Genomic DNA, 20,371 nt, shown 5'->3' with positions numbered 1-20,371 from the left:
GGGACCTTGCCCACCCTACGTGTGTGGCTAGCGCCGTCCCCTCATCGCAAGCTCTTTGTGACTCACTTGCTGATGCCTTCGAGGAGAAAATCCGTAAAATCCTGGAGGGTTTGCAGGACCCAGTTAATTCCACCACTGGTTTGGGAGCTCCGGAGGAGATGGCCAGTCGACCCCTGCAGAGGGTTGCTCACCTCTGTTTGGAAGCTCCGGCCACGCCTTCCAGTCGACCCCGACCAGAGGACCAGGCCCTCAGCCTGGGAGCTCCGGCGATTGAGGCCAGTCGACCCCAGCTGAGTAGCTTCCCCTCTCCCTCTTTGGATCTGGCCCTCAGCCTGGGAGCTCCGGCGATTGAGGCCAGTCGACCCCAGCTGAGTAGCTTCCCCTCTCCCTCTTTGGATCCGGCCCTCAGCCTGGGAGCTCCGGCGATTGAGGCCAGTCGACCCCAGCTGAGTAGCTTTCCCCCTCCCTCCTTAGATCCGGCCCTCAGCTTGGGAGCTCCGGCGATTGAGGCCAGTCGACCCCAGCTGAGTAGCTTTCCCCTTCCCTCCTTGGAGGAGTTTGGCAGCCTAGCCCTTACGATTTCATCCGGCTCGCCTCTTGATCCTCTTCCTCCAAAACTCTGGAAGGTGTTTCAGGAGGATCTTTTCCAGCCCTTGCATTCCATCTGTTGCCAGTCGTTTGAAACAGGGACGGTACCGGGCTGCTGGAAGAAGGCAGAGGTATCTCCGCTCTTAAAAAAACCTACGCTTGACCCTGTTTGCCTTTCCAGCTACCGGCCAATCTCCCTGCTTCCTTTTCCAGTCAAAATCATGGAAAAATTGGTTACCCGCACTCTGTCCGGCTTCTTAGAAGGGAACACCTGGCTGGACGAGACGCAATTCGGTTTTCGCCCAGCTCATTGGGACGGAATCCGCGTTGGTGACTGTGTTAGACAATCTGCGGGCGCGAGTCGACAGTGGTCGGGCAGCCTTTTTGGTGCTGCTCGACATGTCGGCCGCGTTCGACACGGTCAGCCATCCTACCTTGATTTCGAGGCTGGAAGAGTGCGGGGTCAAAGATAAGGCCAGGGACTGGTTAATCTCCTATCTGGACAACCGTCAGCAACGGGTTTCGCTCCCTCCCTTCAGTTCAGAGGAGCGGAGAGTAGGACAAGGAGTACCTCAGGGCTCAGCCATCAGCCCTATACTCTTTAATATTTACCTCCGCCCTCTAGTCCAGCTCATTAAATCATTTGGGATCTCCGCATTTAATTATGAGGATGATACCCAGCTGGTCTTTTCACTGGAGGACAGGACGCAGTCCCATTGGAAACCTTCCACCGGTGCATGCAGGCTACAGCGGAATGGCTCAGTTTGAACTCGTTACAGTTCAATGGAACTAAGACAGAGGTCCTGTACTGCTCCAACGACCGAGTTCCCCGAGATCTCCCAGACGATTTTTGGCCCCCGTCATTTTCAGAGACGGTGTCAGCCGCACAATCGGCACGTAATCTGGGTGTCATTTTTGGGCCCAACCTGCAGCTGGATCTGCACGTAAATAAGACCACCTCAACGTGCATGATGTTGATCCGTATGCTGCGCAAGGTTTTACCCCTCCTCCCTGAGCAAGCCAGACCCGAAGTAGTGCGAAGTACCATCCTAAGTCGACTCGACTACTGTAACGCACTACTTCTGGAGGCCCCGGTAACACTTCTGGGCAAGCTCCAAAGGGTGCAAAATATGGCTGCCAAACTCGCCCTCTCCCGCCCCTACCACAGCTCTTCCACAGCAGCGTTACAGGAACTCCACTGGCTGCCGGTCCATCTACGCGTTCGCTACAAAGCAGCGTGTATTGTGTTCAGGGCTATCCATGGCCTGGGCCCAATCCCTTTGCGGAGAATGTTTGCCTGGTATCTTCCATCCCGAGCTTTACGTTCCTCTTCATCCAGGCTACTAATAGTTCCGCGCTTCCAGAGAGTGAGGATGGGTGGCCGATCGTTCAGAGTAGCGGCGGCCAAACTCTGGAACTCCCTGCCAATATCCCTGAGAAGTCTTGAGGATCTCTTAGCCTTCAGAAAGGCGCTGAAAACCTACCTCTTCCCTAGGACAGGCTAAGCTGCTGAATTTGCTGGATCATGGGTCAAAGCGCCAGGATGCCCTTGGTGGTGACAGGTTTGCGCTATATAAGTATACCACAATCCACAATACAATACAAGTTCACAATGATCCCTACAGCCACTCACACATTCACTGGCTCTTATGCACAGTTATTTATATATGTCAACTCTCACATGTACTGTGTTTTACATATGTACTTACTTTGACATGTAGCACTGATATATCCATTCACTCACCAATACACTCATGCACACAGTCAACCGCCCATACAGCTGTTTCCACATGCACTTCTGAACCCATACATCTAGTGAATCAACTGCTCACACATCTATGCACAGAGTCACACACCTCCCAGCCACTCACACACACACACAGTCTCCCATACAAATACTTGGGCAACCAATTAATAACCCACATAGTTACTCATATAGCTACTGATCAACACATGCAGCAGTTTACAGAACAACAGACATAATGATGCACAAATTAAGACAGTTTAGTCACTACCCATGCACTCAGTGAGACACATTTAATCACTCACTCATACAGTCAGTCATGCACCTACTAAATCCTTCATCCAGACACTTATACATCCACTCATTCTTCAATATGTAAGACATATTTTAACTTTACAGAAACATACAGTCACTGGATGATGTCATCAGTGATGTCACTGACCATGTCATGAATGATGTAATATGTGACATCATCAGCAGTGGATTGCGGGTGCGCGATATATAGTTATTGCAACTAACTATATATGCGAATTTCAATGGTTTTGTGCGAGTAAAATAAGGTTTTGTAAATGCTAATCCCTAACTATATATGGTCTATAACCTATGGTTTGGTTTTTTCGGTGAATATATATATATATATATATATATATATATATATATATATATATATATATATCATGGGAAAACGCGTTTTGGGACCCCCCTTTTTTCTTGGCCCCCCCTTGATGAACCCCCCCCAAATTTTTAGGGGCTGCTCAGAAACAAAATGTGCCATTTTCCTGAAAATTTCAGCCGATTCCGTCCACAAACGCCAAAGTTATTAGACATAGAATTTTCAAAAGTCCCATAGAGAAAAAATCCTAACTTTATGTACCTACTGGCGATAGCCAGTAGGTGATATATATATATATATAGATAGATAGATATATATATATATATATATATATATAGGAACGGTGTCTTCTCCATGGGCAAGATGAAGACGCCACGCAGGGGAGTCTGTGGAGGGTTCTTTATTGCAAATTTAAAAACCAAATTCAGATGGATGCATTTCGGCTCGGGTTGAGCCTTCTTCAGTGCAAAATGGTTCAAGCAGAATGAGGAAAGAATGGCCGGTATAAATACCTAATCCCCTCCTGCCAGGTGAAAGCCAGCTCCGGCTGAACAGCACAGGTAGTCATTGGCTGATGTACAAGCATGGTAGGACGCCCAATGCGTCAATACTACAAGTCCCAGAATGCTGTGAGCTGGTCTGGCACTGCATCGGGGGTGAAGGAAATATGCCGATAGAAATCACCTGGGTGTTGCCATGCAGAAACCTCCTCTGCTCCCCAACTGCACCAACCACACAGTCCCGGCAGTCCATATAGCAGGGGCAGGACCAATGATCCGCGTTGCCCGACATGGGGTAAAAATTACTCCAACACTGCAATTTTTCTTGTCGGTTCCAAGGGTGAGCCCCCGACATCCCAGATTCCTGGGCCAACAACAATTCCACCAAGGCAGATGCCAGTTTATCGGGAGCCGCTTTGTGGTGCAGGAGCCTCTTGCAGTGCGTAACTGGCACTCGCGCTGAATGTATGAACGGTATCTTCTCCATGGGCAAGAAGAAGAGGCCACGCAGGGGAGTCTGTGGAGGGTTCTTTATTGCAAATTTAAAAACCAAATTCAGGCGGATGCATTTCGGCTCGGGTTGACCCTTCCTCAGCGCAAAATGGTTCAAGCAGAATGAGGACAGAATGGCCGGTATAAATACCTAATCCCCTCCTGCCAGGTGAAAGCCAGCTCCGCCCCCCGAACAGCACAGGTAGTCATTGGCTGATGTACAAGCATGGTAGGACGCCCAATGCGTCAATACTACGAGTCCCAGAATGCTGTGAGCTGGTCTGGCACTGCATCGGGGGTGAAGGAAACATGCGGATAGAAATCACCTGGGTATTGCCATGCAGAAACCTCCTCTGCTCCCCAACTGCACCAACCACACAGTCCCGGCAGTCCATATAGCAGGGGCAGGACCAATGATCCGCGTTGCCCGACATGGGGTAAAAATTACTCCAACACTGCAATTTTTCTTGCCGGTTCCAAGGCTGAGCCCTGGACATCCCAGATTCCTAGGCCAACAACAATTCCACCAAGGCAGATGCCAGTTTATCGGGAGCCGCTTAGTGGTGCAGGAGCCTCTTGCAGTGCGTAACTGGCACTCGCGCTGAATGTGTGAACGGTATCTTCTCCATGGGCAAGAAGAAGAGGCCACGCAGGGGAGTCTGTGGAGGGTTCTTTATTGCAAATTTAAAAACCAAATTCAGGCGGATGCATTTCGGCTCGGGTTGAGCCTTCCTCAGCGCAAAATGGTTCAAGCAGAATGAGGACAGAATGGCCGGTATAAATACCTAATCCCCTCCTGCCAGGTGAAAGCCAGCTCCGCCCCCGAACAGCACAGGTAGTCATTGGCTGATGTACAAGCATGGTAGGACGCCCAATGCGTCAATACTACGAGTCCCAGAATGCTGTGAGCAGGTTTGGCACTCCATCGGGGTGAAGGAAATATGCGGATAGAAATCACCTGGGTGTTGCCATGCAGAAACCTCCTCTGCTCCCCAACTGCACCAACCACACAGTCCCGGCAGTCCATATAGCAGGGGCAGGACCAATGATCCGCGTTGCCCGACGTGGGGTAAAAATTACTCCAACACTTCAATTTTTCTTTCCGGTTCCAAAGGTGAGCTAACTTTGTCAAAGTGTCAGAACACCAAAATATATAATGTGGACCTATTAGCTTTATCAGGCGGTCAGCACATCAACATATACAAAGCTGACCTGTTGTTTTGACAAGTCAGAAATCACTATAATCAAATGTATATTTGATACAGTCACAAGGTGCAATGTTTAATAAAAGTGATTGTCATAACATTTTTTAAATAAATCTTTATTAAAAAAAATCATCATGATGTCTTTGAATCTTTTTCATACCATTTTTCAGGCTACAATATGCAAGTCTAGATCCCACCACTCGAGAGCCCTGCACTCCAGCTGAAGAGCATACAGCTATAGTTTGGAGCACTTTTAGAAAATGTGGTAAGCTCTCCTGGGTCATAAATTCAATGACCCAGGAGACTTACTGTGTGGTTTCTTAATGGGGTTGGGGAGCTGCTGCACATCCTGCTGCCCTCCCACAACATAAAACAAATATGGCTGCTGCTGCCCCTGCCCCTTCTAGAGGCACCGCAAAAAACAACAAACATGATAAATAAATCCCTAGAGAATTATCGGGCTCACCTTGCACGGAGCAGTGAATAATAAATATTTGCCTCATGATGCTCATTTGTTTTATTATGGGTGCTCCTGTGTGCCCCTGGGGTACCCAGACATACCAAATGTAGAGGGATGCTGATGGAGCCCAAAGGCTCTGCGGTCCCTGCCAGCTCATAGCCCACCACCCGCCCTGGGACCTGGTGTGGGCCGGCCTCTCTGTATACCCTGGTGCCTCTTTAAGTAAGTTGAGGTCTGGGGAGGGCTCCTAGGACCCGCACAGCCTTGAACCAGCCGTGGGCCATGGGCCGGCCTCTGTAGGTGCCCGGGTGCCTCTTTAAAATAGGTTTTGGCTGTGGGGGGACCCCCCAAGGGCCCCCACTGCCTCTACTGGTTCCTATAGCCAAAGCTCGCCTCTTCTCATTTGTAGTGGGTGCCTCAGCGCCTATCTGGGGCATCCACTCACCTTTTTTTTGTTGGGGGCTGTTGGGGTGTGTCCCAGGGTCCCTGTGAACCCTGGTGCCTCCCCTGGTGGGAGCTAGCAACTTTTCAATCTGTAGTGGGTGCCCCGGGTCCACCCCAGGCACCCACATAGTTTTAATTCAGTGATGACTGCAAAGGGAGCCCAAAGGACTCTGCAGCCCCTGTTGACTTTACTGGCAGGAGCTGCCCGCTTTTCATTTTGTAGTGGCTGACATACCTTAAATTTATTGGGTGGTGCAGGGGGAGCTCAGGCCCATAATGCCGCCTGACAGTTTCCTGACCAGCACCCACTCTGGATGCCGGGATTTTGTCTCTGCTCCTGAAGAGGGAGACAACATTTTTGATGTGGGGTAGGCATGCAATGCTGACTATGTGAGGGAACAATATAAGGGTGTTAGTTTTCCCTGAATGTGTTTGTGGGAAGAGAAAAAAATAAAATGTTTGCTCTCGCCCACCAGGAGAATTACTGTTTCCACAGGAGGCAGAAGCCATACTCAAACCCCTGGGAGATGGGGGTCTCTTGCACCTCATACAGCTATGGGAGGAGGATCGCACTCCTCCAACTCCAACAAAGAAAACACAGGCTCACAGGATGGGCTGCAATTCGGCTTGGGGAGGGGTGGTGCACATTCCGCTACACAAAAAAGAGAGGTTTTGGCCCTGTAGGATGGGGTCCCTAGGGTTGTACTTCAGGGAAGGTGGCCGCAGCCCACCTCTTCAAAAAAATCCGGTTTTATCCCTAAGGGACAGGGTCCCTGGGCTGCAATTCAGCTCGGGGAGGGGGGACGAATGCAACCTCCTTCATAAAAAAACAGCATTTTGCCTCAGGGATAGGGTCCACAGGGGTGTAATCCTGGTTGGGCAGGGTGGAGTATACACCCCCTTGCTGTGCTGCATTGCATGAAATAATATGTCTCCATGTTTGTACAACATGATGGGACTGCCACTCAGGATTTATGGCATGCAGCCTTAACCATTCCAATGGCATGGAAAGAACAAATAAGGCTGATCCTCTTTGGAAGCAAAAGAGAAGGAAGTGCTGCTTGAGTGTTTTCAAAGTTAAGGGCACTAGCAAACATCATTTGAGATATGTGATAAGTGCCAAAGATCTACACAGGCTGTGACATAGTGCCCAAATAAAGCATGTCCCAGGTCACCATAACCTTATTTCAACTTCCAAAAAAGGTGATGGGTGAAATGCTTGCAATATTTCTGACCACTGGCAATCACTCAGACTAGTACTCCGACCCATTATTCTTTTGCGCACCATGCCCCTCAGTTTGGACAGAGCCATATGCAAATCATTCTTGACCCTGCTCCAATAGAAGCAACCTAGTCTGAACTATCAGGCCAGGTCCTCTCTGACACAGATCACAAGCAACTCAAGATCAGTTTTCCCCTGACTGGGGGTCTTCAGTCCAGGAAAGCTTGGTTCCATTAGCAGAGTAAGCATGGGACCCATGTCTGAAAATAAACCTGGGCAATCAGAGAATCACATCAAACAAACAATATGTGATGTGAATAATGCTTGCAATAAGTCTAACCACTGGCTATTTTTTTGGATAGTATTCCACACCATTATTATTTTGCCCACCATGCTAATTTAGTTTGGTTACATCCATATAGCAAATCAGTCTTGACTCTACTCCAGTAAGAACGGTCCAACCAAAACCCCAAGCCATATCTTCCCTGAACTGTGATACAAGCAACCCAAGACCGGTATCGCCCTAATGGGGCTCTTCAATTGAATATATCTTGATGATTTCAGTAGCACAGTGAGCATGGGGCCCATGTTTGGAAACACCCTTGGCCACTAAGGGCTAGGTTGACCAGGTGTCCCGGATTTGTCCGGACCGTCCCGGTTTTTCATCAGCTGTCCCGGCAAATTTCATGAAATTTAGCTTCTGTCCCAGTTTTTGGAGAGGGTCGACTAAAAACGGCAGGAGGTGCTTTTTTAGGTTTTACAAAGCAGAGATAGTTAGCAGTTGTTTCTAGAAAGCAAATTAATTAGTAGCAAAGGTTCTGGGTTTAAAATAGCATTTTATGTGTGTTCTAACTGCCTGTTCTGTAATTCTCTGCTGAGGAGCGCTGTCATTCTGTGCGCTCCCTTTAAGTAAAACGGCAGTCCTTCTTCTATTTCCGTGAAATGTTCCAGTTTTTGGCTTTACAATTCTGGTCACCCTACTAAGGGCACCACATAAAAATCACAAAAACTGATAAGGATATGACAGCATTGTTTCCAATAAGTTTAATCCCTTGAAATCGCTTGGGGTAGCATTCCAGATGATCAGTCTATTGCCCACCCTGCCTGACACCTTAGTTTGGACCAAGCCATATGCAAATCATTCTCGACCTTGCTCCAATAGAAACAGTCTAATTGGAACCTCCAGATCAAAATCAGTTTTGCCCTGACTGGTGCTCTTCAATCGGTTATATTTTGGTTCCAGTAGCACAGTGAGCATGGGACCCATGCATGGGCACCCCCTTGGCCACTTAGGGGTTAAATCAAACTCACAAAATGGGAGAAATGCTTACAATAAATCTAACAACTGGCAATCGCAATTCTAGTTTCTCCCTTATTGGGTACCATCAGTCAGATGTAGCTTGGTTCCTACAGCACAGTGAGCAGACATTCCTCCCACCATCTTTTTTGTGTTTGATGTAACACCTTAGCCTCATCAACAGAAGAATTCCTCCATCCCATTCTGCCCCTATGTATCTATGCTTGCGGCAAACCTGATGTGGACAAGCTACCGTGACCTCAGTGCAGCCCCCCCCGCTGATGCGTTGCATGACCCAGCCCCCTTTTAGTGGACAACATGCTGTTGGTCACTGAGTGTGTATTCCCACTACCCTGATTTCATGGATTGCGGTGCTGTATTTTCACTATGGCCACAAAGCCACTGCTGGAACCAGGGCTCGAGTCGGGGTACCACGCTGGTGGACTGCGTCCCCCCACTTATTTTACCTGGAGCTCGATAACTGGAGCAAATGGAGCCACACTTTCACTCTTTGGCCTCTCTGGGGCGAGATCAGAGCCCATTCAGAATGCTGCTCACGCGCTGGCTTCTCTGATGCAATCGCATCTAAGGGGTGAGCGAGGGGTGGCAATGAGTCTTGTGGTGCAAGCCACCTTTTGTGATGTCACTTCCAGTTGTGATGTCAGCGTCACCCTACTTCTTTTTTTAGGACTTGTGCCTGGGCTGGAACCCTGTATTTGGGCCCATACCATCAAAAAATGTGCACCAAACATGCTTTGGCCAATATATGCCCATCTTGTCTACCAAACAACTCTCGTTCTGTGTTCTCCGCCTCCTGATGTCTGCCACAGGAAATTCAGAACCTAGTATCATTTCCGGGGTAAAAGGACACAAAGAGCCTCTTACAACGTGATGAGCAACCAAGGGAGTGCTTGTTGTAATGCCCACCATTGACCCTTAGTTCCACAGGGCACCACAGGGTATTATAGAACACCACAGAGTAACACGAAGTATCACAGGGTTATCACAGTTCCGACAGTTCATTGTAAAATCTGTGATGTTGATCGTTGCACATTCTAGGCACCCAATGATCCTAGCACTAAGATAATTCACCGCCCCAGTAGCATGTGGTGATTTGGGCTCTGGGGTGACCCGTTCCAAGGGCTCCAAGAGTACCTTGCCAATCCATGCAGCATGGACCAGTTTTCACTTGTGTCATGTTGTTTTGTGAGCGAAGCTGTTTCTGCAAACCTCCTCTGTTCCCATCCTTGTACAAGTGGTTACTTGATGAAACGTCATTTGGCGGCACTTGAGCTGTGCTAGAATATTACAGTGTTTTTTCTGCACACAGAAGGGTGGTGGAGACTGATATAGGGTTAGGTTCAGACCCGCATTGGCTGTAGTAGGCACCAGGCATTTCCCCAGTGGGCCACCAGGGTGAGGGCCGGTTTTGGGGCTCTGGGGGGCCGTTTTTGTTACCGGGTGTGGCAAATTCGGCCCCCTGTAACAAAACTGTCCAAAATTGGCCCTAGGGGGGACGGCCGAGCACTTTGCCAGGGCCAGTTTTGGTTCCCAGTCCGGCCCTGGTTAGGTTTATGAATCACACTGCCATGTAAGTGTATTTATGGTGCCTGTAGGGACAGATTTACTTTTGTCAAGTATACATCCCAGTCCATCGTTTTTTGCACATCAGGCAACCTCAGTTTGGGGCCAGCCTTATGCAAATCAGTCTTGACCCTGCTCTAATGGGAAAAGTCCCCCCTTAACAGTAGCACAAGCAATCTACGATCAGTTTCACCCTTATTAGGGCTTATCAGTCGGGCATAGCTTGGTTCCAGTGGCACAGTGTGCACAGGACCCATGTCCTGGCATAATCATCCCACCTAAGGCGTCACACTGGCCTGCTTCCATTGCAAGAGGATCAAGACTAATTTGCATATTTCCGAGTCCAAACTGAAGTGGCATGTTGTGCAAAATAACGATGTACTGGGATGTGGTTCTGAGAAATTACCATTTGCTGAGATTAGTTCAAGCATTCCATCCATCACTTTTTGTATGATTCAGAATTTCTTTTTATGGTAATATATAGATCCTTGTTCATATGGGAAAGCATTAGAACATGTAACTGCTGCATATTATACTTTATCCATGGTCAGCGGCAGCTGCTCCATTTGAGCGGGGAGCACTGGCCGCCCCGCCACCATCACCAGCAAATAAAAGAATAATAAAACGGGTTTTAAACCCTTTTTTATTATTGTTTTATTTTAATCCCCTGGACCTGCCCCCAGGACTCTGACAAGTCTTGGGGGGCGGGTCCAGGGTTAGACAGGGTTGGTGGGGTTGTTGTGGTGGACACTCCCTTCACTGCGCATTAGGTTTTTGGGCTGGCCGTTTCAGCCTGGGAAAAAAAACCCATGTGCAGTGAAGCTCTCTCCAGCCCCAGCTTCTTTGCTGGGGATGGACAGTATCACAGTCTGCCTGGGAGGTCAAGTTGCCATTTCTCAGGCCAATCCTGAAGCTGCTCTCAAGCGACAACAGCTTCAGGATTGGCCACAGGGCAGTCTGGGGAACTGTGCCCAGGGCCAGAAGCAGGAAGAGCGCAATGAGGTGGGGGACGGTGGCGGCATTAAGGTAAGTGTATTCATTTATTGTCCCCCCAACCCTCCCCAGTTCCCTCCTCTGGTCTGGCCCCCTCCCCCCCCCCACACACACTTTGGCAGGGGACGGGCCGCTACTGTCTATGGTGGTCCTTCTGTTTCTCTAGTTCAATTGGGGCCAGGTGTTGTCATGCTTGCAAAAATTGGGTTGCGTGTAAAGGTGCTGCTGCCATTTTGATGTAGTCCTAAAGGTGTGGTTGAGCGTGTTTCAGCTGCAGTGTTCTTCTATGTATCCCACTGAGTTAGTAATTCTTAAAGTCTTCTCAATGAACTTAGATGTTGATTTTCAATGTTATAAATGTTGGCAAAGTGTATTGCTGCTAATGTGTGTTTCTTTCAGTTGTGATTGCACATCTTGCTTGATCGTCTGCCACATTAAATGTTGTTCTCTCATTCTGATTCTACAGTTCTACTTGCCCCCAGTCTCTAGATCTGACTACTTCATTTTCTAATTCTGATTCCCTTTCCTTTCTTGTAATCTGCTCTACTCTCTGGCTTGGATTTTCCACATTCTTTGGTTCTGACTTCACAGTTCTGTATTTATGCTTTGTCCTTGCCCTTTTCTGATTGTCTGCAAACCCTCTGAGGCTCCCAACACTCAACAACAGAGGTTCCGTCCCTAACAACCTCAGAAAAGTTCCCCTCACTCTAGAAAGCTCGACCACCCCTCTCTCTCCCAAACTCAAATGCATCCTACTCAACTGCAGATCGGCCCAGAGACACTCCTCCGACATCGCAGATCTCGTCTCAGATAGGGATCTGGACCTAGCCATTCTAACAGAAACTTGGCTCACTGAAGCCTCTACTCCGATTATGGACATACTAGTCCCCCCCAACTATCACATCATCAGGTTAGATAGGTCTTCAGACAAGACGGGCGGGGGAATTGCATGCATCTTTAAAAGCAACCTCTCCGTTACTAAAGTCACCTCCCCCTCCCTCTCCTCCTGTGAACTCCTCTGCCTCGACATTACCAGCGAGGCCAAACAAGTTTGTGCTCTACATCTCATCTATCACCCGCCTGGTGACAATCTCATATTCACCCAACAACTCATGGACATGATCACTTCCAATGCCGGTCGGCAGACCACCCAAGTCTACCTGGGTGACTTCAATCTCCACTGGAACGACCAGAAAGACACAGTGGTAAACAGTCTCAAAACTTTCCTTAATGCACTTGACCTCACCCAAATATGCGATAGACCAACACACGACAAAGGCGCGATACTTGATTTCATCATTGACAAAGAGAATTCTACACAACTGGAGACGATTCTACCCTGCGACTGGTCAGATCACCACATTATCACCTTCTATATCAATGAAAAAGTTAAACCTAACCCGACTCAACCAATCAAATCCAAAATATGGAAAAGGGACATGAAGAACCTCAACGCCTCTACTCTGCCTCCCCACATCGGCAATCTGCTCCTTCCCCCTTCAGGTGCCGCGGATGTTCAATCACTGACTGACCACTACCTTGAATCTATGAATACATTAGTCAATGAAGTCGCCCCACTGCAACTGAAGAGAGTCTCCACCAAAACTTCTAACCCCTGGTATGACGACAGACTCAATGACGATAGACGTTCGATGCGAATGGCAGAGCGCACTTGGAGAGCGGACCCCTCAGCACTGCACCTCAAAAGGCTCAAAAACAAGAGAAATGCCTACTTCAGGATAATAAAGCGCACAAAATTGGACTTCTTCAGCCGCCAATTGGACCAAGCAAAAAACAGGCCAAGAAAACTCTTCGAACTAATCAAAACCCAAACAAAGGCACAACCCCTACAATCAAGTAGCACAACAAGCGACACCCCACACTGTGAAGACTTCTCTGCTTTCTTTAAGCTAAAGACTGACAACATAAGAAATGACCTCATCATGGATGTAAGCCGATTCCCCAACCACACAAGAATGGCTAACACTCAACCTAAAAACATGGCTTCCTGGCAGTACTTCGATACCTACTCGGAAGAAACAATACACAAACTGCTCTGCACCTTGAAGCCCTCTAACCACCACACAGACCCTCTACCTGCTAATGCTGTAAAAGACTTCATCCCCCTGCTCCTCCCTCTCTGGACCAAAATCATCAACTGCTCCCTGCAACAAGGCCTCATTCCGGACTCCCTCAAGGTGGGGCAAGTCCTCCTATACTCAAGAAACCTACAGCTGATCCGACTGACCTAAACAATTACCGACCCATCACCAATATTCCCACCCTGGCCAAACTGCTGGAGAAATGTGTCCAACTCCAACTAACAAGACACATTGACCAATTTGACCTCCTCAATTCTCATCAATCAGGATTCCGAGCGAAACATAGCACGGAAACAGCTATGACACACATAATTGATGACGCCCTCCAAATTCTTGATCGCAATGAGTCCTGTCTCCTCATCCTTCTTGACCTCTCGTCAGCATTTGACACGGTCAAACATGAGAACCTGCTGGAACTGCTAAGCACTAGAATGGGTCTATCGGGAACGGTTCTCAAATGGTTTTCGTCCTTCCTACACAACCGATCTCAGAAGTTCAAGATCGATAATGTGCTATCTTCACCTGTGCCTGCGGATCTAGGTGTTCCACAAGGATCCTCCCTCTCCCCCACTTTGTTCAACCTCGTCATGGAACCGCTCGCCACCTTGCTCCAAGCTTCTAATGTCCAATTCCATATGTACGCCGACGACACACAACTGTACCTAAAGCTTCAATCTCCGGAAGATATCAAACATCTGAACTCCACGCTTATTAACACTCAATCTTGGCTAGCCGATAATCACCTCAAACTAAATGCTCTGAAAACTGAGTTCCTTCTCATCTCACCCCCGGCGAAAATTTCCACCACCCAAACATGGCTCAACAACCTAACAGCACTCAATGTCCAACCCACCATCGTGGACTCAGCGAAATCTCTAGGCATCACACTGGACGCCAAGCTCAACATGCAGCAACACATCAGCAAAGCCACAAAAGCAGCTAATTTCCAAATAAACACACTGAGGAAAATCAAACCCTTCCTTCCAACTGAAGACTTTCGAACTGCTGTACAAGCGTTAGTCATCCCTCGAATCGACTACGGAATTGTGACCCTCAGTGGACTCCCGCTATCCACAACAGCACCCTTAAGAGCCTCCCTGAACGCTGCCGCAAGACTCATTACTGGCTCAAGAAAACATTCGCATATTTCCCCAGATTTAAAGTCCCTAAAATGGCTGCCGTTTGAAGCCAGAATACAACTAAAAATTGCAGTTATGACACACGCGGCCGTGCACCACAATGCACCCAACTACCTCGCTCAAAAATTGTCCATATCAGGAGGTTCGAGGTCCAATAGAAGCTCAAAGAATCTACTCCTGAAACCCCGTAGATTCAGGAAAGAGAAAACCTACAAGCGCTCCTTCTCAGGAATGGCACCCAGGATCTGGAATGCGCTCCCGCCTGAAACTAGGCGTATCTCCTCCGCTGCACTCTTCAAGAAAGAGGTGAAAACCATCCTTCTGGCCAAGATCTCCTGAACCTTATAGGTAGTGGTTCAGAGACTCTACATTGCCTGGTATCAATGCTCACTTTGTCCTTTGGCATTATACCTCTACCTGATGGTGACACTACTTCGCCTCTTTCGTCCTACCGACCAATATATGAGACACATTGGGTCACAGATTCACCCTCCCGATGCCCTCACTCAGTGCGCTCTCTATACTAAAACACTGTTATAAGCCTGCCACACACCCAAGGTGTACCTGAACACCTATGTAATGTGATCCATGACTTGTGCAGTTTTATTACCTGTTCACCTGACTGTATATTGATTTGGTTATGTATTTTGTTTTATTATTATCCTTCATGTTAGTGACTACTACATTGCTCCCATTACCACTGTTCTTTCCTACTGCCCCTACCCTGTCATTGTGAAGCGCTCTGATATCTGTAAGGATCTTGTTCGCGCTATATAAAACTTTGAATAAATAAATAAATATTAACTACTCATTATTAGATTTTTTAAGTTCCTCCATTTGTTGATTCGTTTTGCACCCACCTCTCATGCTGATTGCCCGAGTGCTGGCAATGCTTGCCCCATTGTTTAGTTCAAAGTCCTTAGTTTATGGGTTTGATACCACCCCGTCATCTCTGCTTTCAATCCGACTCGGCGCTGGATTTCTGCCTCCTCGCCCCCATCTTCCTCCTGCAGCCCACTTCTCAGCTCTGATCCCACAGACAGGCCATCCTTTGTCACTGACACTGAAAGGTGCGGTTTCTGGAACTTCTCTGCTGATAAAGATAATCTTTTGTTTAGAGCACATAATCCCGCCTCTTTGCAAGTCAAGGAAGCCTCACTTCTGGGATCAGCCCCTGATTTACTACAGCTGAGAAGTAAATGTTAGCATTGCTCTTGCAAACTTTGATTTAAGTATTTGGAGGCCACGAGGGCCTTTTAAAAAGTGAGATCTCATATAAACAAGTTGTCAAACACCCTCCAGTGTCACTGTATGTCCTCACTTCCAGTGTTGCTGTTTATCTGAATCCTTACAGTATTCTGAGAGTAAGCAGCCTTCATTAATATTCCCAAAGTATGCGAGGGACACTATGTTGGAAAATCATTGGCCTTCCCTATATGTTCCCAAAGGTGACCCTTGTGTACCCTGTGAGATCTCACAAGGGTGACTGGTGCGTATTTTGCGATCTCAGAGGCGTGTTTCGTGCAGGGCCGGCTTTAGCGCTGTTGGCGCCCTCTGCGACTATGTTTGTTGGTGTCCCCCAATGACCACCTCTGCCACGAATTCCCTCACTACCACCATTTAACAGTGCCCTCAAGCCTCAATAACCACTGACTCTCAGATGCGTTTAGCTTTATAGCGCCACTCATAGCAGTGTAAGGTGTCAGATCACTTTACATCACACACACATTGCACAGAGACAATCATACATGTGTAAATAAGTGTATCGGAAATGTTACATAAGACAGAGGACTACGAGGTGTAGGAGTCACCTGCCATCCATACTGGTAGGCAGTATAGGTTAAGAATCCTTGGTCTGGAAAAGCACAAATTACATTTTTTTTATGTAACACCATTGTTAGGGTGTCTCAATAATAAGAATTGATTTCTATCTTTTTGCAGGATTAGGATAATGAAAGACTGGGCAAAAACACATATAGCTCTAATATATATCTTGCAGTTTGAATGCAGTTCTTTGATGACAGTTAATAGGTCCCTGTCCTATATTAGGATTTTAATTTATAAACTGCAAGTAACAAAAGGATCTCTCTGACAAGACCAGTAACCCACAGACTGATTCACATTATATGCACATTGTGATCTGCTTGGTACATGTTCTTTGCAGCAAGCACATTAACCTTCTGTACTACCTTACCATGAGTCAAATCTTCCACTAGACAAAACTCTGGTTTCCCTCCAGGAAGAACTTTAACCACCAGAGTTATGCTGACATTTTTATTGATGCCTGAAAATTGCTGGAGGCAAGGACTGCATCAGCAGATGCTTTTAAAGGACCCAAACTTGGTGCATCCACCCCAAGTCAGCGCCATGCGACGGTGGTGCCGATCACACCGCCCTAGAGCCAGCCCTGGTCTTGAGTATGCTTTGTGTTCTCATACATGTGACCGATTCGTGTTTCGTGATCTCACAGGCATGGCTCATGAATGCTGTGTGTTCTTATTGGGGTGACTGGTTGTGTGTTCTGCAACCTCACAGGTGCGTTTGGTGTACGCTGTAAGATTTCATACAGGTGATTGGTGGGTTTTTTTGTTTTGTCATAGGCATGCCTCGTTTATTTTGGGAGATCTTGCAGGGGTGACTGGTGCGTGTTTTGTGTGTCAGGGGTTTGCCTCCTGTATCCTGTGAGATCTTGCACAGGTGAGTGGTGTGTTTTGTGTTCTGATAGGCATGCCTCATGTATGCTTTGAAATCTTGTACAGGTGAGAGGTGTGTGTTTTGTGTTCTGATAGGCATGCCTCATGTGTGCTTTGAGATCTTGTACAGGAGAGAGGTGTGTGTTTTGTGTTCTGATAGGCATGCCTCATGTATGCTTTGGGATATTGTGCAGGTGAGTGGTGTGTTTTGTGTTCTGATAGGCATGCCTCATGTGTGCTTTGAGATCTTGTACAGATGAGTGGTGTGTGTTTTGTGTTCTGATAGGCATGCTTCATGTATGCTTTGAGATCTTGTACAGGTGAGAGGTGTGTGTTTTGTGTTCTGATAGGCATGCCTCATGTGTGCTTTGAGATCTTGTACAGGAGAGAGGTGTGTGTTTTGTGTTCTGATAGGCATGCCTCATGTATGCTTTGGGATCTTGTACAGGTGAGTTGTGTGTTTTGTGTTCTGATAGGCATGCCTCATGTGTGCTTTGAGATCTTGTACAGGTGAGTGGTGTGTGTTTTGTGTTCTGATAGGCATGCTTCATGTATGCTTTGAGATCTTGTACAGGTGAGAGGTGTGTGTTTTGTGTTCTGATAGGCATGCCTCATGTGTGCTTTGAGATCTTGTACAGGAGAGAGGTGTGTGTTTTGTGTTCTGATAGGCATGCCTCATGTATGCTTTGGGATCTTGTACAGGTGAGTGGTGTGTTTTGTGTTCTGATAGGCATGCCTCATGTGTGCTTTGAGATCTTGTACAGGTGAGTGGTGTGTGTTCTGTGTTCTGATAGGCATGCCTCATGTATGCTTTCAGATCTTGTACAAGAGAGAGGTGTGTGTTTTGTGTTCTGATAGGCATGCCTCATGTATGCTTTGGGATCTTGTACAGGTGAGTGGTGTGTTTTGTGTTCTGATAGGCATGCCTCATGTGTGCTTTGAGATCTTGTACAGGTGAGTGGTGTGTGTTCTGTGTTCTGATAGGCATGCCTCATGTATGCTTTCAGATCTTGTACAAGAGAGAGGTGTGTGTTTTGTGTTCTGATAGGCATGCCTCATGTATGCTTTGGGATCTTGTACAGGTGAGTGGTGTGTTTTGTGTTCTGATAGGCATGCCTCATGTGTGCTTTGAGATCTTGTACAGGTGAGTGGTGTGTGTTTTGTGTGCTCATGGGTGTGCCTCGTGTGCTGTGAGATCATCTAGAGGTGACTGGTGCATGTTGTCTTCTATTTGAAGAGAGCCTTACAACCTCTACACTCACTCACAATCCTCACTCGGCAACATTGATGATCCATCTCTGTTGAGCCCTTGCGGCTCTAAATGGAGGAACAGATAGCTAACTCCTTACATTTTCTCATCATACAAGCACTGGATTTGGTGTCCATGACGTCAGAGCAGGAGTAAAGATGGTATGCAAACCACCAAATGAATAAAGAGAGTCCAGCAAGAGATGTGCCATGGGTCCGCATGGCCTTAAGAGTAGGGGTGGGAGGAACTCCAGGAGTTTCACTATACAGAATTCCCCTGAGTTACATAAAAACTCTGCTAGATTCTGTGAAGTTCTGAAAGCCGGCGGGATAGGCAAGTTGCACTGATTTTTAGTGCCGGGAGCTTTTTCCACTCTACAAAATCAGCGCAAACTGCACCATGAAGTGCACCATAGGGTGCTGCCACTTTAGTTGATGATTTTCTACTCAAGCAACTTTCTCATCGTGAACGCTTGTGACTGCCCACAATGAGAAATCTCACCGGGTGCTGTCCTAGCACCTGAAAATCGCAATAGGCGACTGCAATTTTTGCTCGCCAACTCAACTTTGGTAAGTCGCGTGTAAGTAAAACTCCGCCATGTGGCGATTGTCGGACTTTTACTAAAGCTTACCGCGGAATGGGCAAAACTCTGCAAACTCGGCCGGCGTAGGGAATTTATCGTCACCCCTACTGAAGAGCCAAAGAGCAAGCTGTAGCATTAAAACCCCATTATTCCTGCTTGACAAAGTTTTCCTCTCCAGTTCTTCCTTTATTTAAGACTGTAAGTTTTGAGTATGCAAAAGAAAAAACTCATTTTGTATTTATTACTATTCTCTGAGAGTTACAGCACCTCTCCTTTTGCTTGCATGATGCTGCTTGTTTTTTCTGAACTGCATAATAGGGAGTGTGGATTGAGGGTAGAGCAGTGTTCTGACTCATACATGGCTTTTCCTTCACTTGGGACTCAGAGCTAAGGGGCACCTTCAGTTGGGCCTGCCTTGGCTCCACCACCTACAAGCAGGAGAAGGTTTAGAACAGCCTCATGCATCATTGTGTGTTCTTAGCTTCCCATCTTTTGTAGTCTTCCTTTGGTCTCAGAGTGCTGACATCATCCATCATAAAGGAGAATTCCAGGGAATGTGACATGTCGTTCTCAAAGAAATGCAGCCTCTTCCGGGGTCAACATGATGAATGTATGTACAAATGTCCTATCCTAGATTCAGATGTGGCAAGGAGTCTCTGAACACTACTAGGCCCTGCAACCCAACCGGCAATGATTAGACAGAAAACAAGATGCCGTAGCATTCACTCAAGCCAACTTGTATGAAATGGATGACTGACCTTTGAAGAAGATATGTAGCATTCTCTTTACTGTAACATACATCAGTCAGGGCAAGAGCCGGCCCAAACATGACATATTATGAGTTTTACACAATAAACAACAATGACGACTGTTCATGGTACCCAGTGGGCTTTTGCTGTAGCTTTTCTCCTTGTTGTTTATTGAGTTTTACACAATAAACAACAATGACCACTGTTCATGGCACCCAGTGGGCTTTTGCTGTAGCCTTTTCTCCTTTTTGTTTATTGAGTTTTACACAATAAACAACAATGACCACTGTTCATGGCACCCAGTGGGCTTTTGTTGTAGCTTTTTCTCCATCACTGCCAGCCACAACTATTATCAGGTCAAAGGCTGTGCTTCTAAAACAGCTTCAAACTTCCTCATCCGAATACATTGGGAAGCCGTCTGGGCTCTGGCGCGACCACTCCTTTTTGCAAAGTCTGAGCCATAACCACAAGAAGAAGCCGTCTGTGCTCTGGAGCGAGGCAGCGCAGCCCTCGGGATCAGATTCGGTACTGTTAAAGAGGTCTGCTCTGCGATGAACCAATGGAGCACATCAAGAGGAAGTTCTACTTGATTTCACATCCATTCTGGAAGCCATATTCCAGCTGACAGAGCATGAACATCAATTAGGGGTATCCAAGGGTGTAGCCCTGCCTTCTTTATACTGCTTCCACTGCCCTAACTACCCCTGGTTTCAT

This window comes from Lissotriton vulgaris, chromosome 5, assembly GCF_964263255.1.
Source record: "Lissotriton vulgaris chromosome 5, aLisVul1.2, whole genome shotgun sequence".
NCBI lineage: Eukaryota > Metazoa > Chordata > Amphibia > Caudata > Salamandridae > Lissotriton > Lissotriton vulgaris.
Note: the sequence above shows the minus strand (reverse complement) of the source record.